Source organism: Agelaius phoeniceus, chromosome 13, assembly GCF_051311805.1.
Source record: "Agelaius phoeniceus isolate bAgePho1 chromosome 13, bAgePho1.hap1, whole genome shotgun sequence".
NCBI lineage: Eukaryota > Metazoa > Chordata > Aves > Passeriformes > Icteridae > Agelaius > Agelaius phoeniceus.
Window position 1 is genome coordinate 16,446,248 of NC_135277.1, and position 26,879 is coordinate 16,473,126.

At 44.6% G+C, this 26,879-nt stretch overlaps 1 protein-coding gene across 7 annotated transcripts in view; it reads right to left on the bottom strand.

The window, feature by feature from the left end:
- Positions 1-26,879, bottom strand: part of PEAK1 (pseudopodium enriched atypical kinase 1) — a 111,541-nt gene that overhangs the window by 42,673 nt on the left and 41,989 nt on the right. For 3 of the 7 annotated variants that reach the window (XM_077185642.1, XM_077185637.1, XM_077185639.1), the window contains exon 2: positions 20,711-20,880. The exons of 1 other annotated variant lie outside the window; for it this stretch is intronic. The gene's annotated coding sequence lies outside the window, so the exon portion shown is untranslated. Of the gene's footprint in view, positions 1-4,129; positions 4,221-20,710; positions 20,881-23,193; positions 23,213-26,879 lie in introns of those variants that run through there. 3 more of the 7 variants (XM_077185638.1, XM_077185640.1, XM_077185641.1) reach the window with 3 other exon arrangements.

Here is a 26,879-nt window from a genome sequence, read left to right on the forward strand (position 1 = left end):
AAAACTATGAGAATTAAGCCCTTCACAGCATTTTAGAAGTGCACCTGTTTGAGTGTATCTTGACCAATCTAATTATCTTTGATTTACCCTTCCTGGGCTCACTTGAAATTCTGCCCTTTGATCTTTTTCCTTTTGTTTAAGCACATGCAAACACTCGTGGAGAAGAATGAACTTTACCAAACCTCTCCAGAGGCTGCTCACAATAAACAAAAAAGCAATACCTGAGAAACATTATAGTGCTCTTATAGTCAGAGAGCTGGGAACAGCTGTGGTTATCCTTCTGCTGAGCACAGCTGGAGAAGGAAAACAGGGTGGATCACCTCTGGATTGTGGAGTTCAGCAATTCTGCAACTTCTGTTTGCCTCACTTCTCTCCCTTGCACTCTTGCAGCCTGGCTCCAAAGATCTGAGTGCTGAACACCCGAGGCAGCAAAACCCACAAGTGCAAAACCCCCATTTCAGTTTAGCAAGTAACTTGTGGATAGCAAAATACAAAACAGCATTGGAAAGGATGGGCAAGAAGTGACTAAACAGGCACCAAAGACCCAGGGAAGTATCAGGGCAGGTAACTCAGGAGGGAGGGGCTGGCTCACAGCCAGGACAGGATCAGCTACAACACCGAGGCTGCAGCACAGGGGGCACCCTCCAGTGGTCCCAGTCCCCCCTGGGAACCTTAGGAGTCATTGAATAAAGACTTGGCAGGATTAAGTTTAAAAATAAACTGCCACGAGCCGTTATAAAAAAATGAGGTATTAAAAATAACCCATAAATTACAGCAACAGCACAGCAGGGCTGGACTGTGCAGAGCCAAGAATTGTGGAGAAATTCAGGAGCCAGGTGGCTGAGCTGTGCAAAATTACAGCCCCTTATCAGGACCAGGCATCAGTACAGCACATGGTAAAGGCACCTGCTCTTCATCATCACTTCTGGGAAGGAAACCTGCTCTTCCTACCAAACCATGAACCAATGGGCAAAAAAGAAATGGCACAATTTTATTTTAAGCTTTTAAGAAGTTCTCTCCAATTCCTAAAGAAAAATGGCAGGGCATGCAAATGGTGTCACAGCAAAGGCCAGGCAACCAGCAGATTACATGCCTTCTGTGTGAGAAAATCAATGACATGATTTACTGAGTATTGCACTCAGTTCTATTTATGACTTCTCAGGAAGAAATGCTGCATAAAACAGCCACAAAAATATTTTAATATGGAAAGCTTTTCATCCCTTCAGTGAAACAAAAAGATTAGGATAGTTTAGTTCAGAATTGAGACAAATAAAATAATGTAATGGTATATTAAATGATCTGTCACATAAAGAAGACAGACTGGGTGTTCCCATTTAGTGTCTGTCTCAAAAAAAAAAAGCAATAAACCCAATGCAGCATATTTACATCTCCAAAAAGAAAATTATTCCACATAAAACACTTCCTGAAAGAAGCTGGCACTGAGATCAAGGGGTCAGTGGATTCAGAGGAACAAGCAGACATTTATACATGGGATGAGCCATGACAGTTGTACGAGGTGGGGAGAACCCAAAGCTCCCAATTTCAGAGTTTGACAGCAGCATTAACCCTTTCAGTGGAGAAGAGGATTTGCTCATTAGCAGATTGTTCCCTGTGCTGGCCACTGGAGCAGTCTGGGCAGGCTGAGGGCTGGGGCTGACTGCTCCTCCTCTTACCAGATCCTGCTTGTCTGTGGTTTCAGCTTGAGCCAGCAAAATCACCCCAGGGTGCAGGAGCACTGAGATCTCCCAGGTAAGGTCAGGCCTTCCTCTCCTCCTCCCACACTTTGTCACTCTGTCCCAGACTTGTCACTCAGTCCTGGGCTATCCCATTTGTACCTTTTGTGACTTCATGTTTGACCCTGTCAGGGGCTGGGCCACACCCACAGGTCCTGCAGGACAAACCCACAGCCACAGCCAGGACAGGCAGTGGGAATCAGCCAAGTAAGGAAGCCAGGTGGAAAGAAATTACTAAAGATCAGTACTGTTTGAAGCTTGGCACACTACAGGCTAGAAAAATCAGGGTAAGGTCACAGAGGAATGATAGAAGAGGGATTTTTCTTTAAAAATAACCTAATCAATTTAACTTTTAAAGACACATATATTACTATTTTATGGTGGAAAATATAAATAAAAATAAGCCCTATACTGCTGTCTCATTCACTATGTGGTAGAGCAATGCCTGGAAAGGGCCTGAATCTTTGTAAAAACTCCTCCAGTTTTCCATTCCACAGCAACCATCTCCTCCCCCTGCCATCTGCTTGGTGCACTCATTTTGCCTCATTCCTCACATCTATGATCAAAGACAGACATTCTAATTTGAGGGCCTCTTTGATAATCTTGAGAAACTAGCTACAGGTAATTTTTTGACCATCAAAGCTGGTTCCAGCAGCTTACTCTCACTCAGGCTACTCTTCTAATTAGGGTGTCATTTATTCATCCCAATAAGCTACTTCACCAAGCAAGATGAATGCAAGAAATTTTAATCTGCACTCATAAGCCAGAGCAATGAAATGAATGATGAGCTCCAAGTCAAAAGGTTAAAGATATTAATGTTTACTAGTGTTGAAGTTTACAACAGATAATTTCTTTGCTTATTCTACTTATGCTTTGCCTAAAATCCATTTCCATGAAATGGCAAGCCACCACTGATAAGAATGTTATTAGGGATAAAAAGCACCAGCATTAGATGAAATTCAGAAAAGGAATTAGGAGTACTGGAATTGGATGCTTTTGGCATACATAATAAGAATTGACTTTTTCCTTATTCTGATGATTAAGTGTTGTGCTTGCCAGCCCACAACACCCCATGTTCCAGGCACATTGTGGGGGCTCTGTGTGCAGCCCTTTCCGTCCGTGGGGACAGAAAAGGACTAACAGCCAAAGCCGGGGTATCCCACAGTCAGTAATCAGCTTTTTAGGCTACCAAAAGAGACAAGATGTAGGGCAGGAAAAAAACCCCAGCAAAACCCAGTAATTTATTTTAGTTTCCCAAATCTGATTCCATACTTTAAAATAATCCACACATGGAAAACTATGCAGTGAAGGCATCATTAAATACAATCAAGGACAGAATCAGAAAGGAAATGCAACAGAAATCCTGTGTTAGTTTTTATCTTTACAGTCAATGACTGGTTTTTGCAGCTGGGGAATTTGCTCAATTTACTCCATGAGAAAAGAAATAGCCTGCATTTTCACAGACAGATGTTTATACCTATCAAGTGTGTAAACCACTATAATTTTTAGCCAGTGCTGAAGGAGGAGTAAGGGGAAGCACGAACCTGAGCGGGCTGTTCCAGGAGGGAAATCGCTGCCTGCGCTGTCCGTGTGCTCCGAGCAGCAGAGCAGGCAGGAGAGCCGGCAGAGCTGGCAGCTGCATGCGGCCAGCCCAGCACCAGGGGTGGCTCTCAGGGCCACAGGGCTGAGCCCGGCACCACAGGCAGCTCCTCAGGGCCGCAGGGCTGAGCCCAGCTCAGCCCAGCATCAGAGGTGGCCCAGCAGAGCCGCAGGGCTGAGCCCAGCCCAACCCAGCCCCGCACCAGAAGCGGTCCCGAGGAGCAGCCACAGGGTCCAGCTCAGCCCAGCACCAGAGGTGGCTCCTCGGAGCCCCAGGGCTGAGCCCAGCCCAGCCCAGCCCCAGAGGTGGCCCAGCAGAGCCGCAGGGCTGAGCCCAGCCCAGCCCAGCCCCAGAGGTGGCTCCTTGGGGCCGTAAGGCTGAGCCCAGCCCAGCCTGGCACCAGAGGTGGCTCCTCGGGGCCGTAGGGCTGAGCCCGGCCCGGCCCAGCACCAGAGGTGGCTCCTCAGGGCCCCAGGGCTGAGCCCAGCCCAGCCCAGCCCCAGAGGTGGCCCAGCAGAGCCGCAGGGCTGAGCCCGGCCCGGCCCAGCACCAGAGGTGGCTCCTCGGGGCCGCAGGGCTGAGCCCGGCCCAGCCCAGCACTGGAGGTGGCCCAGCAGAGCCGCAGGGCTGAGCCCAGCCCAGCCCAGCAGCAGAGGTGGCTCCTTGGGGCCGTAGGGCTGAGCCCGGCCCAGCCCAGCAGCAGAGGTGGCTCCTCGGGGCCGTAGGGCTGAGCCCGGCCCAGCCCGGCCCTGCAGCCCCTGTCCGGTCGGGCGGCCCGCAGCGCTGCTGATCGTACCTGGGGATACCGAGCTTGCAGCCCAGCCAGCGCTCGCTCCTGGAGCAGGACACAACAGGAAACAACAAAGCTGAAGCACAGCAAACGAGCTCTAGCAAAGGAAAGAGAAAGAAAATCACCACCAACATTCAATTCCCTTTCTTTTGTTCTTCTTTACAGATAGAAATGTTTTCCTAAAGGAGCTGATTGCCAGACACAAATTTTCCTACTTGTGCTTGACAGAATCCTGAGAATCCAAAGCCTTTTGTAGCCAGAAAAAACAATGTGAATTTTCTACTCTTGTACTGCTGAGATGACTCAATACCAGTCCACAGGGATCTGAAGGTAAAAGCAGAACCACACTCATCTGAATTCCTTGCCTTTCAAACGAGATTTTTATGACAGAATACTTTATTAGCAAACTGGGCTGCTGCAAGCCAACCAGGAGCCACACCAAGCCCAGGGCAATTACCTTTTGTCACTGCCATTCCAGTGAAATGGGACAGGCTGCTATTACCTGCTCTCTTGCAGGGTCTTGAGGGAGGTTTATTCCTGCCATGTGCAACATTGTGGCATTTGGAAGTAAATTGTTTATAACAAGAACCAGTGTGAGACAACAGCCACAGCAGCAGCATCAAGCTGCACGGCAGCAGCGAAGCTCTGTCCCTGCTCCCTCTGAGCTCCTGGGCTCAGTCTCCAGGGGCTGGCCACGACACACCAGCACATTCCACTGCCTGAGGGAATTGCTCAGGAGCACAGCCTGGCCTTGCTGCCACCTCCTTGCTGCCCAGGAGGGGAAGGTGATGCCAGGTGTCCCCAGGATGGTCACACAGGCGACCCCACGCTCCCTGTAGTGCTTAACCCTGCAATTTATACAAAAAAAAAAAGAGGTATGGCAGAGCTCGAGGTTCTGGGCTCAACCTTGGCTTAATTAGTGGTGGTGGCATATGTTCTGTGATGGTTACATAAACAGGGATGGCATCCCGACCGGTGGCCAAGGGGTTGCCATGGTAACTGTGACAGCCATCAACGCTGCCTTACTCATCCCTTTCCCCCTACTCAAGCAGCACTTCTGGTTCTACTTTGCTATTTTCAAACACAAACGTGAATAAATGGAGCTCTCTGGCCTTCTCTGGGAACGAAGCTGCCCAAAGCTGTAACCCCCAGTGCCACTGTGAACTGTGAGCAGCACCCTTGGGCACAGTGTTCCACCCTGGGGACAACCACCAGAACAGCCCTTCCACTGCTGCAGCACATCCCTGCACACCTGGAGGCCAGGCACTGCCCTCTGCAGCCCAGACTGTTAGCCAGAACTCACGATGATGATGATGATGATGATGATGATGTGCTCATGCCTTCCACAAGCTTTTCAGCAGCTTCACTTCTCTCAGTGCAATCAGGCAAGCCTGGCCTAAAATCTTTTATTCCCAGTTTACAGCTGTACATAATGAATAAAATGCATTTCCTCCATCTTTTTTTTCAGTGCACATCTCTGCTTTCAAATCTCCCTCTCTCCCTATTTACATTTTCTTTCAGACTGTTCATAAAAACCCCTGACTAATTTTAGGACAAAGATTAATACAGAGCACCCTACTCAGTAGCACCTGCTACCTACACCCAGTTTCAGACCTGTCACCTATAGCCAGGCCTAACCCACAGAACATCCACTGCATTTTCATCATTTTGGTTTCTCAGTAACAACATAGAAAAAGGAAACTAAAATATACTAGATTTAAAAGTTAATTTAGCCTTTTGTGTATTTGTTATCTATTTATCCCTCACTAAAATCCAGCATCTGCAAAGACTATATACAGAGGCACAAGGAAGACAGGCAACATGGTTTTTCAAACACAAGGAATTTGTGTTTTATTTTAAAGCTGTTTTAAAAAGCAAGTCTTTTGTTTGCAATAGTATCCAGCAGCTATTCAACAGAAAAACCAATCTCAGTAATGCGAATAAAGATTAAATGCTAAATTTTTTGAATTTCAGTGATTGCAGAAATATTTTTTGGCATAACCAGAAAATGAGTCACTACTAACTTCACCTTCTATGACTGTTTCAAGTACAAATCATTTCTCATCTGACAATCACTCAGCTTTTAAAGCCAGCTGTTTTATAAAGCCTTTTGTTGAAACCTGGTATGTGAACAGGGATCCCAAAGCCTTAATTTTGAGAGAAATTGCAGTATGTCAAACTCAATAAAGGCAGAGGAGTTGTTTAGATGCCAGAATTATGTATGTAAAAAAAAAAAAAAAATCAAAAAGGTGAAGTTAATAATGGGAGATTTATCAGCTGCCTGGATACAGGTGGAGGATTGGCCTCTTGATTGCTTCATACAGCAGAGCTGAGTAACTGAAGTAGATCTGCTCTGTGCTGTGCAGCTCTTCAAACTACAGGTTAATACAAAAATTTCTGCTACATAAAAATACTTGTTTCTTCTTCCTTTCTTTAGAGAGCAAAGTAATTCCCTTACTTCCATATGGTACTGCAGGAACAGGAAGAGTAAAGAGAAAAGTGGAGAGACAGTGGTTGTGAGGAGCAGCTCTGCACAACTTCTGTTCACCTGTGGCTGTGCCAAAGCAAGGCTTGGGTTTTAGGGGGCTTCCAAGAGGAGCCCCTGCCCTGCCCTGCCCTGCCAGGACACAGTGCAGCCCCAGGCAGTGCCACAGCCAGGCAGCCCCAGCTCCCTGCACTGCTGCTCCAGCCCAGAGCCCTTCCCAGGCTGAGCTAATCCAACAAAAGGACGGGCTCTCCATGCTAATTAGCTCTGTGTAGTCAGGAGATAGGCTGGAGCCTCTAGTGCCCGATGTGAAATCTCTTCTCTCCACATAAAGCCCGGGACATTAACCATGTCTTATTTTCCCATTTTTCTTTTCAGGGAGCCTGGATGGATTGTAATGCACATGGATAGACTGAAATGCTCAGCAGATGATTTTGCTTAAATCTCAAGTAAGACAAATGTGAGGAGATCTTCAATCACTGCCCTGGGAGGTGTGGGCGATGGATTACACTTTACAAGGAACAGCATTTGGAAAAATTCCCTTTTCACTCCTCAGCCACTGTACTCTTTTAATTACTTGCTAAACTTGGAGAAAGAAGAACAGGAAAGGAAAAGGGCAGAGGAGACTTGACAGAGATAATGAGATGGCTGCCTGCTGAAGTGAGGCATCATTAATGCCTGGGCTGAAGGAGGGGCAGGCAGATCCTTCCCTTCCCTCGTGGCAGCAATTCCTGCAGCCCCTGCTCTGCAGTCACACACCAAGCTCCAGGACATTCTGCAGTCACACACCAAGCTCCAGGACATCCTGCAGCCCCTGCTCTGCAGTCACACACCAAGCTCCAGGACATCCTGCAGTCACACACCAAGCTCCAGGACATTCTGCAGCCACACACCAAGCTCCAGGACATTCTGCAGCCACACACCAAGCTCCAGGACATCCTGCAGCCCCTGCTCTGCAGTCACACACCAAGCTCCAGGACATCCTGCAGTCACACACCAAGCTCCAGGACATCCTGCAGCCCCTGCTCTGCAGCCACACACCAAGCTCCAGCAGCAAGTTCCCTGCTTGAGTCAAGGCCTTTGTCTCACAGGCTATGATGGAAGAGTTCAGTCTGAGGCTCTGTAGAAGTAATAAAATAAATTTGCCTCAAATCTCCACAAACCTGTAATATGCCAGGGACCAGAGACAGATGAAAGTCTCTAAAGGTCCCTGGAATTTTACCACTTGTTATGCCTATGCATTCCCTGGTGCATGCTTCATTTTTACTGAAAATTAACTGCAAAGAAATAAATCAGGAAGAGCTGTCATACTAATTTTTTTTTGAAATGCAATTTCAATCTTCCCTATGAAAAATGTGATATGAAAACTCTTGTAGATATTAGGATCCAAGGACTACAGTTTGTTTAATCTGGTTGGTTGGATTTGATGAGCTGCTCCACACCAGTGTGGACAATACCCTTGTTTCCTGTAGATGCAAACATGGGAGCATTTCCCAAGATCCTGAATGATGCCTGCTGCAAAACACACTCCAGGAGTTCTCAGGTGAGTACACACTTTTCTTACAGAGGCAACCAAGTTCTGACTCTGACATGCTCAGAGGTCATGCATCAGGTTCAAAAGTTTTGCACAAGGAAAGCCCAACTGAGAGCATTATTGTCTTTCATTATCATTATTGTAATATCTGGTGATAAACGTAATGCCACAAATGTACAGCTTTAATTGAAATGTAAACAAAACTGTTTGTTGATAGTCTCCTTCAATTGTCCTTTGCTAATGATGAAAATAATTCTAATGATTACTGTGCCCAAAACATCTGGGAAGGAGATCAAAATCACTATCTGAAAATTAAGTACAGTAGTAGTTCAGGGTTTAAAGTCACATAAATGGTGCCTTCTTTAAAAATACATCTCTATAATTTGCATAGTGCTGTAGCAGAGAAGTATAAATTAGACATATTTATAAACACACACACACAAAAGGGAAGAAATCACAAGTATCAGATCCATTGGGATATTCTGACATCTTCAGATTGAGATCTACAGAAGACACACACATCCCAGGCAGAAAGCTAAAGTAAGTGTGACCAGATAAAAGGGGACTTAAATCTGAGAAAATATGATTACAAAACAGAAATATTATACTATTAATGAATTCCAGGAAGAACTAACTTAGCCAGCTGATCCAGTGAAAGATGTTAAAGTGGGGATGGTATAAAGGCCACCCCACAGAAAGCAGCCTGTGAGAGGCCAGTGGAGAGGGTGAGGAACACCCAGGCAGAGCCACAGGAGGTGACAGCTCTGGCCACAGCTGTGCCACAGCCCTGGCTTGGGGGTGATTCCCACTCTGCCCCCAGTGGGTCTGCCAGCATGGGGGGCATTTCAGCAGCCCCTCACACAGACCCACACATGCTGTGCCAAGCTCCAACAGGTAACTTCCAATCCACATCATGCACTCCAGCTTTAAAAAACACTGCAAATCCTCAATTCCTATAGTAACCTTGTGGACATGAAAACATGCAATTTATGGCAATTATTCTATAAAGGAGAGGGGGAGAGGTTACAATAGGATTATGAGCAAGGGACTTCCAAACCCAGTTCTAAAATTATCTTCAGCTTTAACAAATCATAACTCTAACCCCCTCTCCTTTTTGCTTATTCCTAAAGCCTTTCTTCTTTCTCCTCTTGTGCTTAATCTGATCTAAATTCTTCCAGGATGTCAAGGGGATAAATCTGCTATTAAGAGCTACTAGTTTCCATTTGCTTTTTACAAGTGGGTGTGTGACAACACTCTGAGGCATTACACAGGCAATTAGGTATGCACAGGATGCCCTACTCCAGAGAGACAATATGCAGAGAAGTGGAGGCTAAAGCACTTCTGCATTAACAGGAGGACCCTCCAAGTGCTTTGCACAGTGTGCTCCAGGGCTACTCAATTGTCCCACAGTGTCAGTATTCCAAGCAGAAGACATTTAACTCTGTTTCTTCCCAGACCAAAGGATCAACACAGGAATCAGGTATTTATCCAATGCCAGTTACAAGATTTCTACCTAGCAATTTTCTACAACTTAAATGTAAATGATGCATGAAAAATGTGTTCTTATGAGATATTAAACACAAGCCAAGTGCTTTAACAGAAAAGTAGGAAACACCCCAATGGTTTCTGTGTTTTGTCATCATCAGTGACTGCAGCCCTGAGGAGCCTCCAGCTCCTGCCAACCCAGTAGCAAATAAGGACTCAGTGCAGCTTCGAAGAAATTATGGCACTTTCTTATGTGCATTCAGAAAGAGACAGCCATGAAGCATTGCCTTGCTAAATGTTATAAAAGTTCTTATAAATATTCATGTGCAGCATTTGTACTCTGAGTATTTAATCATTTCTTTACAAGAAAGGAGCAGAGAGAAGGGGAGAAGAAGAAACTACTGTTTCTTGAATTCCAAAGAGATCAAGGTAACAGAAGAGGAAAACTTGTGCACAGGTGATCTATAAATTAGTCAGCACCAAACCCAGAAACCTACAAAAAAAGAGAATTTTTTCAGATAGATTTTCTTTTTTCATTACACCAGAAGTTACGCAATAGTTTACAGGTATTAACCTAATGATTTTTTTGATTGTTTGAATTTTTACATCATTGGCTTTTGAAAAGCAAGCCTGATCTGTTGCTTCTGACATTTGTGTGAAGACAGACTGAGCTGGCTGCACTCTGCACTCCAAAGCCCATGGTCCCAGGTAAGAGCAGCAGCACTGCCTGGAGCAGAGACTTTGTGCCATGGGCACTGGATCCATCCCTATGGGAAACAAGGCAACCCCAATGAAGGGGGAGAAAGACAAGGAGCACTCCATGGATAGCAGAAGGCTAATTAATTACTTTATTATGCTATATTATTCTATACTATATTACACTACATCTAAACTGAATCTGCACAAGCACCCAAGTCAACTCAACTGCACAGAATCTTGTGACTGCTGACTGACAGGCCAAGGAAACAAATCACCATCACTGTGGGTAAACAATCTCCATATTGCTTTCTACTCTGGCACAACACAGGAGCAGCCAATGAGATAAGAATTGTTTTGATCATTCTCTTGTTTGCTTCTCTCAGGTTCAGAGAATGTGAATCCCACACATCCCCTCTGACCCAGCAGGGCTGAGAGCCCTGGCAGCCTCTGTGCAGGCACTGCCTGTCCAGCTCTGGCCTTGGCACACAGCCCTGCATCAGAGCCTCCCAGAGCTGAATTTATCAATACTGCTGGGAATGAATATGGATTTCTGTAACACGTCTGACAATACAAAAGCCTGCTCACAAGTGGTTTGTGCACAAAAGAGAAAATACATTGTAAAACAGCTTTGATGTCAAATGATAAACCTAATAGAAAAGCCAAGAGATGTGGAACAGTAACACCTGAACTGCTCAGAAATCACCCAGCAGAGACAGCAGTCAGGGCTCCTGCCTTGCTGTGATGTGGCCTCCAAGCCAGACCAAGAAAGCCTTGGCCACTTTTTCCTCTCCTTCCACAGGAGACACAGCAGTTCCTGCTGCAGACCTGTGTTCCACTGAAGCTGTGGGTGCCAGTGCCTTTGCAGACCCCACAGTCTGGATGACCCTCCCCAGCCAGGATGCTGCAGCTTGAGGAAAAAATAACAATCTCAGATGTTTATTACTGCAGGCCCAGCTCCTTCACACACACCCTGGCTGGCAAGGAGACCCAGTGCTGGCTGAACATGCTGGGACAGCAGCAGTAACAGTGGAAGAAGCTTATTGCTGTGGTGCTCTGGTTCCCTGCTGGATCAGCCAAGGCAGATTCCTGCCAGCTGTACCTGTCTGTGCTCTCAGGTGTATTGGACAGGTCTCTGTGGAGTCACTCCAGGCCCATGCCATGTTTAGAATTACAAAGCAAAATGAAAAGTGGTGCTGCCTTTTGCTTCCCTCAGGAAAACTGCCTCTTGCAAATGGTTTTATCATTTTCATTATATCCTGTTTGATTTGCTTTACCATCTTGACTGGAACAATAGCTAAGACATAATAGAAAAAGATTTTTCCACAGGCTGGTTCTAATTACATTAAATCTCAAGTGAGATAGGACATTTAAATAAGAAACAACAACTGCAGAGTCTGAGATAATGACATAGCGAGATACCAGGCTTTTTGAGAGTGCCATTAAAATGATGCATGAAGCATTACAGCTACTCCAATTGGGTTTCAACACGAAAGCCATTCCTTCTGTGGCACAGTGCTGCAGAGAGAGGTCAGCACTTACTGCACTCAATGTGCTACTCAACAATTAGGAACCATTATCCCTTATGCTGAAGTTGCAACATAGACACAGGCTTAAACTTCTGCATGAGCTGAGGCAGTTGGGAAGGCAGGGTCTCTGGGATGAATCACCTCATGAACCTCAAATCAGAGTGGAGGAGCTTCTCAAGAACTCCTGAATTTTGCTGCAACTTGTACCTTTAACATTTTGCCATCATAACTGAATTCTCTTAATTTCCTGGAAAATACATCTTTAGATTTTCTGGAAACCACTGAAATACAGACATGCAAAATGGAGCCTGTGGCTCTGTGTCCCCTGCTGGAAATCAAACTGAGGAAAGGGAGTTTCTGTGGGGAGGAAAGGACTTCAGGCACTTCCCCTGTGCCTCCCTGTCCTTTGGCCACCAAGTGCTAACCCAGGCTAAAGGGAAGGAGGAGGGCTGGCCTGGGGGGATTGGGGGCACCCTCAGCCAGGTGGCAGACAGCACTGAGTGGGGTGGGGATGTTCATCTGCTGGAGGGTTCTGCAGAGGGACCAGGACAGGCCAGATCCACGGGCCAAGGCCAACTCTATGAGGTTCAGCAGGGTGAAGAGCTGGGTCCTGTTCCTGGCTCACAACTCCCTGCAGTGCTACAGGCTGGGGCAGAGGGACTGCAAAGCTCCCCAGCAGGAAGGACCTGGGCACAGCTGAACATGAACCCAGATGTGCCCAGCTGTGCAACAAGGCCAATGGCCCCTGGTCCTGTGGCAGCAGGAGCAGGGCAGTGACCATCCATCTCCCTGTGCTGGGCACTGCTGAGGCCACTCCTCACACCCTGGGCTCACATGGGGGCCCCTCACAACAAGGAAGAACAGAGTGCAGGGGAGCTTTAGTTTGAACCTTAACAATTCTCTGATTCTGTAATGGGGGAGAGCAGCCCACCAAGTGCCCTTGCTCACAGCTCATCCCTAGGCTGAATCACTGACATCAAACCATGGCTCTGCTGTGTGGCTGAGTGAGGCAGGGCTGTCCTTACACACGGTATCACTTTCTTATCTGTCCAGCTGCTTTTGCACAGCTGTCACAGCAATGTTTCAAGGAAATTAGTGAGATACTGAGGATTGAGAGACTTTGTTTCAGTCAATCAGCAGAATCTGTGATTCTAAATTCTATACTCAGAGAATAGAAACTTTCACAGAAGGTCAGTAAGTAAAGCATTCTTGTCCAAGTAGCAAAACATTAATTCTCTATTAATAATCAAGTGCACAAAAGAAAATTTACAAAGTGTTTTTCAGCACACAAAATAAAATTATTTTCTTGGGTGTATATTGCACACTTCAGCCTTGCCCCAGTGAAGTGCTGTGACACACAGATTGTCTGTGCTCAGCCAGTGCCAGGGCACTGCAGGATGATGGCCCAGACACAGCTCAGTATTGCAGTTCTATGACCATGTGGCAAAAGCATTTGCTAAATGCAGCTCAGGTACCTGCACAGCACTGCTGGGGATGCCTGCATAGAGCCAACCTGAACAGAAACACACATGCAACTATTACTGCTTAGGACAGTATTTAATCTGCATCCAATAAAGAAGGAATTTAACTTGTACACCTTTCCCTATCAACTACTGGTTTTGTTACCTTCCTTAAGCTAAAATGAGATGGCCATGCTCACCTCCATGACACCTGTGAACAGCCCCAGCTTTCAAACTGCAGCAGCTCCACTGAGGGTGAGGAGGGAGGGTGGATTTCTGTCAGACCAGGGAGGGAAGGACATCAGCAGTGAGCACCAACATGGGAGGCTGTTGGGCCTCTGCCTCCCTCTGCTCCCCAGAAGTGCCAGGGGAGGTTTCAGCAGGTTTTGTGCAGCATCATGGCCTGCACAGATCCTGTCCTGAAGTCCTTGGGCTCACACTGACTGCCCCTTTCCCTCCTGCCCAGTTGTTGGCACAAACTTTCCCCACTGGATCCCACTGAAATACCAACATGCAATTTTACATGCAAACTACACAGAAGGCTGTTTTTCCTAAATAGAGGAATAATTTGAAAACTTGCCAGTGTTGCTCATGAGCTGAAATAGAGGCTACACAGGTGATGATGCCCTGAGAGCTGAAGGGAGCTGAGGAGTGTCTCCCCAAGCCAGGGCATCCCTGGGAGCCAGTGCACACTGCAGAGCTGGGAACTCAGCAGCACAAGGGCAGAGCCCAGAGCCTGCACTGCACCAAGGGGCTGGCACCTCTGGCACTGGCAGTGCTGCATCCCAGGGCACCTCACCCCCTGTCTGTCACACACTCCTCAGCTGCCATCCAACTTTCCTCCTGCACAGCCTGCTGGTCTCTCATTAAGACCAAAATTTACAGAGCAGATTTCAGCTTTTATAAAACCCCCTGTGCTTTCTAAAGATCCACCTTGTCTTCCGGGCAAGTGAAATAACACTTTCTGTCTATGGCTCCTGGGGGTTGTTCTCCAGCTTTATTTTTAAAAAAAAATTATTTAGATCTTGTAATGCCTATTTCTCAGCCAAACTGTCAGGGATGTTAATGAGATTTATCTGCACAGCCTCTCTCACTCTCTGCCCCCTTTCATTCTTTGACACACAAGTGCTTTTATGTTGCAGGAAATGAGGACAACAGAAAGCTGCAGATCCCATGAATGTAAAAATTGTCTTGAAGGCATGGAACAATCCAGCCCTAATTACAGCCAGCTGGAGCCTGCTCTCTTTGCACTGATACTTAGATAATTAACTGAATACTGACTGATGCAAGACTCAAGTATGTCACTACCAGATATTCAAGGTTAATTTTTGTATCCATCACCAGCATCAAGCTTAATGGATATTATCAGCTAAACTCTTGAAAATCAGTAGCACAGAGTCATAGTCAGGCAAGGACTATTTTTCCTTCAGTGAGCTTGGTGCCATCTTTCTTTAGCTGCAGAAGAAATGTCTTTTACATTAACAAGGCAAACTCATAAATTTTGATCCATTTAATACCTGTAAATTCACTCACTTAAAGCCCTAAAGTTAAATACACTGAAATCACAACAGTGATGCAATAAAATACACCCCAGACTGCTCCAGTGGGCATTACTGGAGTAATACCTGTTTATTTCTCAGAGTATGGCATCTTTAAATTGGTGTGTGTGTGTATCCTCCTCAGTAAGCTTTATATGAATGCTGAAAGCAAACAGTTCTATGCTGAAAACCAAATATCCTGATTTGACTGTGCATATATCTGAAACAATTACAGGAGGGGACAGCAGAGATAGTGCTCAAGAAGTCTGAAATGTCTGTAAGTCAGAACTGCTGATGCACTTCTCCTCCTGCATGGAACAATACATGTTTAGATTGTGAGGTACCTGAACTGTGCTGTCAGCAAAAAAACTGAAAGAGGAAGTCAGTCCCAACAAGAGAAAGTTGTCTCAGTTCCACTTTCAGCAGTGCTTTCCCTGGAAACAGGGATTTTTGGACAGATTCAGTCCCTCTGACTGGTTTACAGCTGCACTGATAGGAGAAAACAAGGTGTCACTACTGCTTATCAAGTGGCACTTTTATTCCTAGTTACTAATTCAAGAAATCACCATGAAGAATCTGAAGTATTTTAACCTGGCAAAGATGTTCATAAGAACAGCAATGCAGCACAGCAAAGCCACAGTAAAAGAGGAACAGAACTATTTAGGAATTGTTAGAGCTTGGGTAGGGCTGTGCAGCAGATAATGGCACCTCAGCAGCCTGCAGTGCTCTCCAAACTTCGGGCTGGGGAGGCAGGAATCCAAAGAATCCGGAATAGGGATTCTTTTCATTTTGTATTTTATTTGTCCTTGCACCTTCTTATCTAGTAATGGGAAAATAAACAATCCCAGTTATGTTTGCACATGGCCTACCATACTCCTTCAGCAGGGAAAGTCTGAATTTTGTGAAATATCTTTGGAATGCCACTGTAATGTAAATCACAAAGCACTGCCACCACAATGCAAGTTAAAGTGTAACCTGCAGTTCTCCCCAAGAGAATACACAGAATTTATATCACCAGAAATGGAAAGCAACAGAACAAAAATAAAAGCTTAGCAAAAAAAAAGTAGGTTAACTCATATAGAGAATGATACATAAGACAAGGCTGAAAAAGAAAGCAAGGCAGGTATTTTTGGAAATATTTTGAAGTCTCTTTAAAGCCCTGCCTATTTGCCTGTGAAGTATTCCTGCTTAAAATATAGATATGCTAATGTTCATATTTAAGATAGAGATGATTGGGCTGAAAGAACTCCTCTTTGGAAGAGCAAAGGAACAAAGACTGTGCATCATCAGCAGCTGGTTCTGAGTGCATTTTCAGACTTATCCTGGGGAGGGTTAAGGAATCACAGGATCATCAGGGCTGAAGGGGTGGCTGGAGGTCATCTAGTCCAGCTCCAGGGAAATGGATGTTTGAGAGGAAAAGCTGCATTCTGGATAAAGTGAAGAAACCTTTGGAATCTGAGAAGCCTCCAAAACTCCAATTATTTTGTGTTAAAGGGGGCATTAGAAGTGCCTCTGCAGCAGCTCCCTGGATGAGGTGCCTGCTGTAGTACCCAGGGGCGTCCAGCACTGCCCAGAACCTTGGCACAGTGGCACTACCTGCATTCCATGGAAATGATTATTGCCTGCAGCAGGTTCAAATGTGATAATTATCTTTTTCACCTAGAAGTTCATAGTTTTCTTAATTAGCAGGATCTGAACTGTATGCAGGTTTCTTTTTTTGGTTTGGGATCGTTTTTTTTTGTTTGGAAGAATGGGAATGTGTTTCTTGCCAAGGCCACATCACATAATAACAGACTAGAGAAAAATGAAAGAAACCAATATGAAAAACACAATGCAATTATCACCAACTGAGCAGCTGATAAAAGAAATGACAGAGTAAAAGACACAAGTTTCACATGATGGAAATTCAGGGAAAGTGAATTTGTTACAAATATTGAGCAAATGAAAAGAAACCTCACCATAAGCAAGGCCTCTCATGTCCCAGCCACTGAAAATTCCCTCCTCCTGCAATAAGCAATCTGCCATCCCATCTCAAAGGAGCTACAAGATCCCCAGCAGCAGATCTGCTTGGATGGAACTTACAGGGGCATGGCCAAAATGAAGACCAGGAGCCCCACACAATTACAAGATAATTTTTCCATTTTGTCCTGTTTATTTGAAATTTCCAGCCATCACACCAGCATGAATCCAAGCAAACACAGCCTCAGCTGCCTTCTATCAGCTAAACTGACAAGGACAGAATTTTTAACACACCTGTGATGGGCACATTTCAGAGATAAGTCCAAGTGAAAACAGAGACACTGCAAGCGTGAAAAATCTGAACTGCCCTCTGGAAAGAAGTGCATATAGGGACATGGAAAAAGTATTATTAAGTTATTGTTGCTTAGTCTGTCAATGTTTCCATTTGGAATCAGCCTTCAGCCATTAAAACCTCAGCTGGAAAAGCTTGGTTGAACTTGACAAAAGAACAAGCCAGGTCTCAGGAAGAAAAAAAGTCATTTTTCCTTAACCCCCAACTCCAACAGATCCTGCCTTCAGTATCTTCAGCTTCTGATTTTGAGATCAATATCCTCAATTTTGCATCCTTCTTTTGTGAATGTGTAATTGCAGTTCAAATGTTCCCCAGTGTGTTGCCTGTTTTACCCTGAGAGGGAAGCAGCTGGCCTGTTCTGCAGGGAGCACACCCAGCTCTGTGCCCAGAGCTTCTCCAAACTGCAAGCACACAGAAATGATACAGCACTTGGAGTCTGGAAAACTGTTCAGGAATGCACACAGGAAACGCACTATAGAAATGTAAGATCATTAAAAGAATGTTATTATGGTTATTATCCTAAAAATCCATCTAAGCCAGTAGCCCCTGCCTGTCCCTGCAGATACCTCACTTTATCTGCAGCTCACATGGCTCCTCTTCAGTGCCAGCATTTTCTGCTCCTTCCTTGCTCTTTGTGCCAAGCCAAAGAGAAGCAACAAAGGCTGGTGTTGTTCCTGGCAGGGAATGGCTTCTGCAGGAGTCAGTGGGCAGCCTCCTTTCATGGGCTCGAGCTCTGTACAGTGAGGGAACCTCTGCAAACACGTTCCTGGTGCAGCCTTCTCAATGAAAGCCTCCCACAGAATGTGTGTGGGTCCTGTGTGTGGGACAGGAGCCTGACAGGGCCTCAGAAGAATCCTCAGTGTGGCTGCAGAGCCAGGCAGGCTGAGGTGTGTGAGCTGCCCACAGCCTCCCATTGTTCCTGGCAAGGTGGTGACTTCCTCTTCATTGAATCTTTCCCCTTACTTTGTCCTTCCTTCCTGATGATAAATGCAGTTTTTATTTTTCCAACCAATTCAACATTACTTTTAGAAATTTTATCACTCATTCAGATTTCAGTCAGTGAGTCAAGCGGAAAAAATGTGTTCTCAAGCTGAGAGAAAACCCTCCCATGTAAAATCCCTGAGCCAAGAGCACCTCCCAGGCAACATCCTCCAGCTGCTCTCAGAGACAGAAAGAATTTGTGCACTCCATCAGTTCCCACCTAGGCCACTCCAGAGCATCTCCAGCAGGAAGGAGATGCAGGAGGGAGATGCAGGAGGGAGATGCAGGAGGGAGATGCAGGAAGGAGATGCAGATCTATCTGCCCTGCAGCAATCCCTGGCTCTTGCCAGGCCTCATCCCACCCAGCTCTTCCCTCAACTGCAAAACCCCTTGGTGTTCAGCTGATGAACATCTTCCTGTGCCAGCAGAGGAATCTATCCCCTAGCATTGTTCTCCCTGTTTCTGGGCCTCTGATTGTCACTTTTATCAGCTAAATAATAGTAATTTGAATGCAGAAACAATTATTGCTCAGCTGAAGTCCTTGTCCCCAGCAGATTTACAGTTAGTGCTGTTTTGTCAAAGGCTGAATGCACAAAGAAGTTGCTCTGCCAGGCAGGGATGTACAAGGGAGCAGAAAAAACATCACCTTCCAGTTTCCTAGGAATGTTTCCTCTAATGATGGTGGTTAGAACGTGTTTGTATCCCCTCCTGACTGCCTGCACACAGACAAGCCAGGGTGGTGCATTTTCTTTTGTAAGAATGGGCAAGAGTTTGTGACTAGGGCTGCTTTGTACCTTGTGCTGCTCATATTTGTGGCTCTGAAGTGCCCTACAGAAACCAAACATCCCAGTGAGGTGCTCCAGCTCCAAAACTTTTGCAAAACAGACATGAGAGCTGGAACTGTCTTTTTCTTGTTCTCATTAGACACATGAGTGAATCAGATCTGAGGATCTGTGCACACCTTCAAAGAGAAAACACTGCTGGGCTACAGGGAGCAACAGAGAAAAAGCACTAAGGAGAGCACAGTAAATCTGAAAACTTGAAAGAAGAAAAACATTTTTTCTTTTAAGTTCTTTTTGAGCTTCATTTGTCACCACTGCAGACAGATGGAATCTGCAAGCCCTCCCTTCCTGCCAATGCAGCAGAGGACACTGACACAGTATAGAAACAACCCTGGCAACAAACCAGACAACTCCTAAAGAGGGGAACTCAGTGAGGGAGGAACCTGGCAGCCTCCTGAGCACCTGGTGCACTGGCTGAGCTCTAAGCTCTTGGCTGGAAGGCTCCTAAGTGCTGCTCTGACTGTGCTCTCACAACAGACACAGCAGCAGTGTGGATTTCAGACAGAATTGCTACCTTAATGCTGACCATTTTCTGAAATCCCACCCTTAACCTCACAGAATCCTTCTGGGGCACCGGCTGCTCTCCCATTGAAGTTCTAACACAGCCTATAATACAGGGGTGGAGTGAATACCTCACCTGGACTGGTAAATAAGAACAGCTATATTTGTGAGATTCAGAAATGCTGGTCTAATTTTGCTACCATCAGTCACATAAAACTACTGTCAGATCTGTTCACTCTCTCTCTAAATAAAAGAGGGTAGAGTAAGAGATAAGCATTTCCAACAAAACCACAGCACATAACAGATTTCCTTTGTTTTGTTCATGACAAATGAAAGGAATGTGGTGAGATGTCATTTTTGATATATGCAGTTACATCACAGTTTTCAAACTAAGGCAGATTCTCCTGAGCTGGGGTTTAGTGAGGCCTTGAGGAGAGCACAAGCACCTCCTTCCACTCTTTTGCCTCAAAAGACATGGAAACATCATCTTGGTGTGGTATTAAAGATATGGTAATTCCCCTCCACCCTCTTAAAAGCTTCTGTTATTAGTGGCCAGTTCTACACTGTTACAAAGGCACAGAGCCCAAAATGGGCAGCAAGACAGAGCTGGGGGGGTCTTTCTGCTCCAAATTTAACTTTAAAAAGTAGCACAGTTTTGTATTTCTGACTGACCTCAGGAGAACAGGCATAGAAATATTCAGATGTTTAATACCCACCTATGAATAGCAAAGAAAAAGATAAGTAAATAATAAGAGCAAAGAAAAGAAGAAAATGGAAAAAGATTTTTGAGGAAATATTGAATGTCAGGAGAAAAAAGAAAACTTCCTAGTGTGCCAAATTAGTGTATCTTTTGACAGGTTTCAGGAGTCACACAAAGGACTTGAAATATAACAAAAAACAGGGACAGAGCCATGTCTACACCCTGTTCCAAACTGCATTTTGCTGGACATTGGGTAGGAAGACAGTAAGTAATGGATAAAACTCTTTTTGTTTTTCAAAGATGATCACATGGGATGAAACCACAGGAAGAAATTTCAACTACTGAATAAAGGACCAGATACTAAAATTTCAACTTTTTGCTAATGAATGAAGCTGACAAAATCATGTTTGCCTCTTGTAAGATTGTCTATTTAAACTCTGGTAGTAGTAAAACAATATCATCTATAACATAAATTACCCTGCTGTACTGTATTGGAAATCAGAAGATGGCAGAAAAATGAGTTACCACTTAAGTCTGAGGCACTGAATCCATTCTCATGTCAATGGCTGGCTTGGCAAAACCTCCTGCAGCCACTGCTAATAAATCCTGCTGAAAATTTCAAACTTCCCACTTGTCCAGACAAATTCACTTCACCCCCTTCTCTTCATTACTGCTGGTCAGGGCAGCAACATTTTCTGTGAAAGACAGACAAGAAGATTATTTCAAACAAACTTCAAATCTGATTTATTGTAAATTTTCTTTGAGTGACCTCCTGATCTCTTCAATGCTGTGAAAGCATTTTTTTTTTACAAAAAACACATTTGAATTCTTTTCAGAACACTGGCTGCATAGCTGGCACCCCAGACTTTTGTCCTTAAGGTTCCCATTCCTTTCCCACTCCCCAGGAGCACAGTGCTGCAGCCTTCCTTTACCTTTATCTGCCCAAGAGCCAGGCTGCAGCTCTGCAAGGAACACAGACTGGAGGCACAGGCTGAGGAACAGCCTCTAGAACCCACTGGAAGAATGAAGGACTTTTCCTGGGAAAAGGAGCAGAGCTTATTCAAGGAAACAGCTCTGTCCAGTTCTCCTGGGGTTTTGTTGTGGGGTTGGTTTTTTCCCCTCCTCTGGTATTCTGCTTCTTGTGACTTCAAGTGTGAACACGTTTGTGGGTGACAAAGTTGGCAGAAAGAAAGCAAACACAAATAATTTGTGTAAAGGGAAGCCACAAATAACAAGGAGCAAAGCACTTCAACTTCTGTGCAAAGCAAACACAGCCTGGTGAGGGCACAGACTGAGCAGCACAACCAGAACTCCTTGACAACGATTATCACCACAAAAGGACTTTTTAGGACATTTGAAAGGAAGATTCTGAAATAGCTCTGCAGATCAGCAGCAACAAGTGAGATGAATAAGAATTATCCAAAGAGAAAACACACATTATGTGCTTGACAATGGACTTAATGAGAAGGGTGAACATCCTGGCATTGAAGGCAGGTAAGGGAATCACCTCTAAATCAGACTTCAACTTGTGGCTCATTATCTAAATAGAGATATTAGAGATGAGGAAAAAGCTTCCTCTGCATGGAGAAGATTGAATCTTCTCCTAGCCCAGTGTTACCAACCAATTTACTTTTGCAGATGGGATTAGGCAGAAATAGGATGCAGGAGAAGAACAGGGATGAGAACTGAGCCCTGCAAAGCCTCCAGAAGGAATGTTAAGGGAACACCACAATCCTTCATAGTTCTGAGATCCTCACACAGCAGCAAACTTTTTCTTTGCATATTATCAAGTGCTTTGAAATAGAGAAAAGAGCCCTGAAGAAATCAGCCAACACTTAGTGGCATGGAATGGCCACAATGAAAGATTACTTAAAGCCTCAGCATAAGGAAACATTGTTTGTGTAAAGTTTTAACCCCTTCCAAAATGTTGTTTTGTTGGCAAGAAGAACAAGAGACTGGGAACTTTGTGGATTCAGGCAGGATGCTGCAGTTCAAGGAGCTGGCTGGGGAAGGAGGGGGGATGGATTTCTCCTCCTTTAGTGCCCACCAGCCTGCAGAACCTGCTCCCAAGTTGTGGGCACCCCTGGCACATCTCTATAGGGAGCTCCAAGCCAGGAAACATTGCCACAGCTGTAGCTATATAATAAAATATCAACAGTTACACGCATTTTTAAACTTTAGCTGCATGCAGGTGTTTGTACTTTTGTCCTAAAATTCTGCAGGCTTTGCCCAGCAGTACAAAGGGCTGTCCTTGCCCTTTGCCTTCACTTGTGGAGCTGCACAGCTGGAGATAGCAGAGACTCACTGCCACAGCTGGATATAAATCTGCTGTTCCTGTGGCTTGTGAGGATCACTGAGGTGTTTTATAGGTGCCACAGAAAACATTTTATCTCCAACACCAGCAGAGTGCACATTAAATGGTGGCTAAGGCAACAGGTGGCACAGAGATCACAGATACAGCTGTCGTTGCACTCGTAAGCAGCACAGGGACTTGAAAAACACAATCTAGCACTCAAAAAGAAATGACTCAAGCCACTCCATATTCACTTCTGTTCCCATGCCCAGAACTACAGATTGATTTAAAACATTTGAATTTAATTAATAAAGATGATGTGCAATTAATTCTTTTCAGCAGCTGCTCCAAAGAGGCAATTCACATGGGTGGAGTGAATGATGCTGCAGATGAGTCCCCCTGCATCTCCCTTGGCTTTCCCTGGAGGCTGGGGCAGGAGAAGCCCCGTGTGAAGAGCTGCCATGTGACTCTGTCCCCTCTGCTGTCCCTGCAGCACAAAGGGCAGGAATGCTCAACAAATGAATCACAGACCATCCCTGCACACACCTCACAAAGCATTCCTGCACACACCATCCCTGCACACACCTCACACACCATTCATTTGGGAAAGGTTTTTCCTATTCATGATGGTTGCAAGAGAATTCTTCCTGAGCTGTGAACAAGTGGTGATGCTTTAGCATTCAGTACATGGCCTGATTTTATCATAAAAGCTTACCCTGGCCTTCAGCTGGCTGTCAGATTTGCCAGGCTGGTAGGATTCTGGCAACACTTATGCTGTTTAATGTCTCAGCATGTTGTATCTTGGACACAAACCCCTGCAAAAATACCCAACTATAAATATTTATGTTTGTTATCCTTTTCGCATGATACAGTAAAGAGAGGGGAAACAGATTCTTTCCAAATGGACTGAATCAGAGAAGCATGACAACATCACAGGGTCAATATCCACGAGCAAAGCATTCCATTAAACCATGAGATCCCCTCAGTGGAATCCCACACACACCCTGAGCAGGGCAGCTTTGCCCAGGAGGCTGCAGGGACCCCCTGGCACAGCAAACTCTGCCCCCAGGAACTCCCAGCCCCCAGGGGGACATTGCTGAGCTCCTGAGGCCACTCAGGTGGTGGCATTTGAGGTGGCATTACACAGCCATTGACCAGGAGAGATGTGCTCTGCTTTCAGAGCAATAATTGCTTCACTTCTGAATTGTCTCCTTGGGCAAAGAAATGCTGCACACACAACATTTCCACTCTTGGAGGAGAAAGGGAAAGGGAATGCATCAGTGCAGGGAATGTGCAGCTCCTGACAGATTTGTTTTTAATACAAATTCACAGAGGTACACGAGAGACTCCAGAAAAGTTTAAAAGTCAGAACTTCTGATACTTTAAAAAAATATTAAATACATGATGACTGTTTAAAATAGAACTGATTCATGGGGAGAAAGGAAGTACTTAATGACTTGCTCATGCTTAAGGACTCTTAAATAAAACAAGTATCTGTTACTCATGCGTTGGAAGGATTTGCTGCTCCCGAACTACTGATTTGAAAAGCTTTTGACACAGCAAGATGAAGACACATCCCCAAGGGCTGCTGTGTGAGCTGAAAGCCTGTGTGCTCTCAAACACTCTTCCTTTCATTCAAGAAGGGAAAGATTAGCAAGAGGAAGAAAAAAAAAGAAAGACTTAGTTGTTTTGGCTTTGGAAATGAGGTGTCAGTAAGATTTTCTGGCCCAAAGAACCACCAAAGAACCCCAAATTATCATGTCAAGAAGTAGTGATTGAATTTGAGACCACCAGAGGCTATCCAGGCCCTCATCTGCATGTCTCCTACTGCAATTTTATTCATTAATTGTTGGCCTAATATTGGAGACCCAATACCATTGAATAGGAGAAGAAAATTAGCAGAAAAGACAGAAATTACAACTACTAAGGATGGAGTCACCCTCCATCCTTATGAATGAATCATGTAGTACAAACTTCAAATACAGGGTTTATCAAGGCTTGGCCAAAATGCAATTTTGGCTCTGGGATAGCAGAGGCAGGAACAATGAAGCAACACAAGCCTCTGCTCCATTTTTACTGCTCTGTGCTCCAACAAGCACAATTTCCTCTCTCAGCAGCTCCTGAAAACCTAGCCTGTTGTTGGTATTTCATGTTCCTAAAAGCCCTGTGAATAGCTGAATGGTTATTGGTATTTCATGTTCCTAAAAGCCCTGTGAATAGCTGAATGGGGCTTTCCAGAGGAGGGCTCTTGGCACAGCCAGCCCAGCTCAGGTGGCAGCACGGACACAGGGAGAAGGAGAAGCTGGCAGCAGCGTGGCAACAGGGAAAACTGAGAACAACAATAAACTGCCCCCAGTGCCAAAGCCTCAAATGGCTGCTTATGCAACTTTCTTTCACAAACTAACCCCAAAACTTGCACTGGGATTGCAATTTGCATTTCAACCCACTCTCCCCCCGCCCCCATTTGCTGTTTGCCCAGTTTTATTAGAACCATCTGCAAGATCCTCCCCTTCCAGTTTCTTGTGTCGGTTCATCTGGCAGCTGCACTTTCTCATCTATTCAAAAAATCTTTGTTTCCAAGTTGTTGAGACAGAAGGTCTTTAACAGGCTAAAAATCATCAAGAAAATCAACACAGAAACCACATCATATGCTGTTCTTTACAGACTGAAGAGGAAGAATGGAAGATGGAATATATATATATATATATATATATGTACGTATGTATGTATTTATATTTTTTAATGGGAAGATAAATGAGGGTTTTGGGGATCAAAAAAAATTTTACCAACTCTATTTATCTGCCAAAAGCCACAATTTACTGAAGTACTGCAAGTTGCCACTGCAGAAAGGGTTTCAGGCTCACCATTATTACAGACAGAACAAGAGAAATGCAGAGAAGTATTTCCTTACAGCAGCTCTTGGCAAAAGATAAGTGAGGGGAGTGCAAAGGGAAGGAGGAATGTTGGTGAAGTTGTAGGGTTTGAATTATTTTCTTTAAACATGATACAAGTATTACAAGCTTTGGAATACAACATGCTTTGCAATCCCTTTCATTAGCTGGTGCATGGTGCTCCTTAAGCTTCCATCTTTCCCTGCAACCCTCCTAAAGATCCTTGTTCCCTTCTGTGGGCAGATATCCCTGCTGTCACCAAGCTGTCCATCCAATGGGACAGCTCCTGCTGCAGCACAGGGCAGGGCAGGGCTGAGAAATGGCACAAATCCTGGGCCTTTCATTGCTTTGGGCATTTTTCTACTCCGAATTGTTTCTGCAGAAGAATGGCACAACCTTCACTTTTGGGGATTAACAGAGAATTCTCTCCCAGATTTCTCCAAATCTTCTCATAAAACATTCTTAATAAAGCAAATTCACTTCAAGAATGAACACAAAATACTCGAGGAACACCACTCCTACTTTCCTGTTTAGATTGATACAAACATTTTCTTTTTTCTTATGTTGTTGCTGTTTAAAAGGTAACAAATAACTACAGACAACATTCACCTGCCACCAAACACTGCTTGTACACGTGTAAATTTGAGGAATCTGTGACATGAACTGAACTATTTCAAGTCTCCCAGAGTCCCAGCAATGCTGGAAACAACTTTTTCCATGTTTGCACAAGAACCTCAATCCTTTAACTCTCCACCACATCCCAGCCCTGCTGTCATCTCCCCTGACCTCTCTGATTCTGTTTTATACAACCTCCAGCCCACGTCTTCCCTAAGCAAATTCCTAATTCCTTGTTTAACTAAACAAGACCATTTAAAGCTTCTCAAGCACTCTGACAAGACTTCTACAGCTTCTACACTGGGATTTGCCATTTTCTTCCCACACTTTCCTTTCAATCCTAATAGAACATTTTAAAATAAAAGTATTAAGCAGGATTTCAAAACTGCTATGAACAAATTGGCTTATCTTCTCCCTTGAACTTTATGATAAAACATAATTTAAGTGCTTTTAATTGCACAGGCTCTAGAAAAAAAGATGCAAATTTAATAATTTGATTTGACAGATCATGCAAGGCAGACTTTAAAAGTATTTTCAGAAACACTGGAAACAGCATTATCATAATCTAACTTTATAAATTTTATATGCAAATAAAAAATTAAAAACACAGACCTGAAAATATTTAACTAAATCCATATTATTTCAATGAATAATATAAAAAAGTGGATCTGCTCTTGAAAAAGCACCTTGGAATCTCTCAGGGAAATTAATGGAATAACCACAGAGTTTGTGCTTCTGTGATCAACTAGCAGGAGAGATTTTTATTGAAACACTTGACATTACTTTTGTTAGCATATATTCAGTGGCTTATTAGAAGTTTGGTTAAAATGAGACATTCTTTGTCCAAGAAAGTTGAACAAAACCAAAGTCTGAGACACCAAGCTTGAAATTTCTC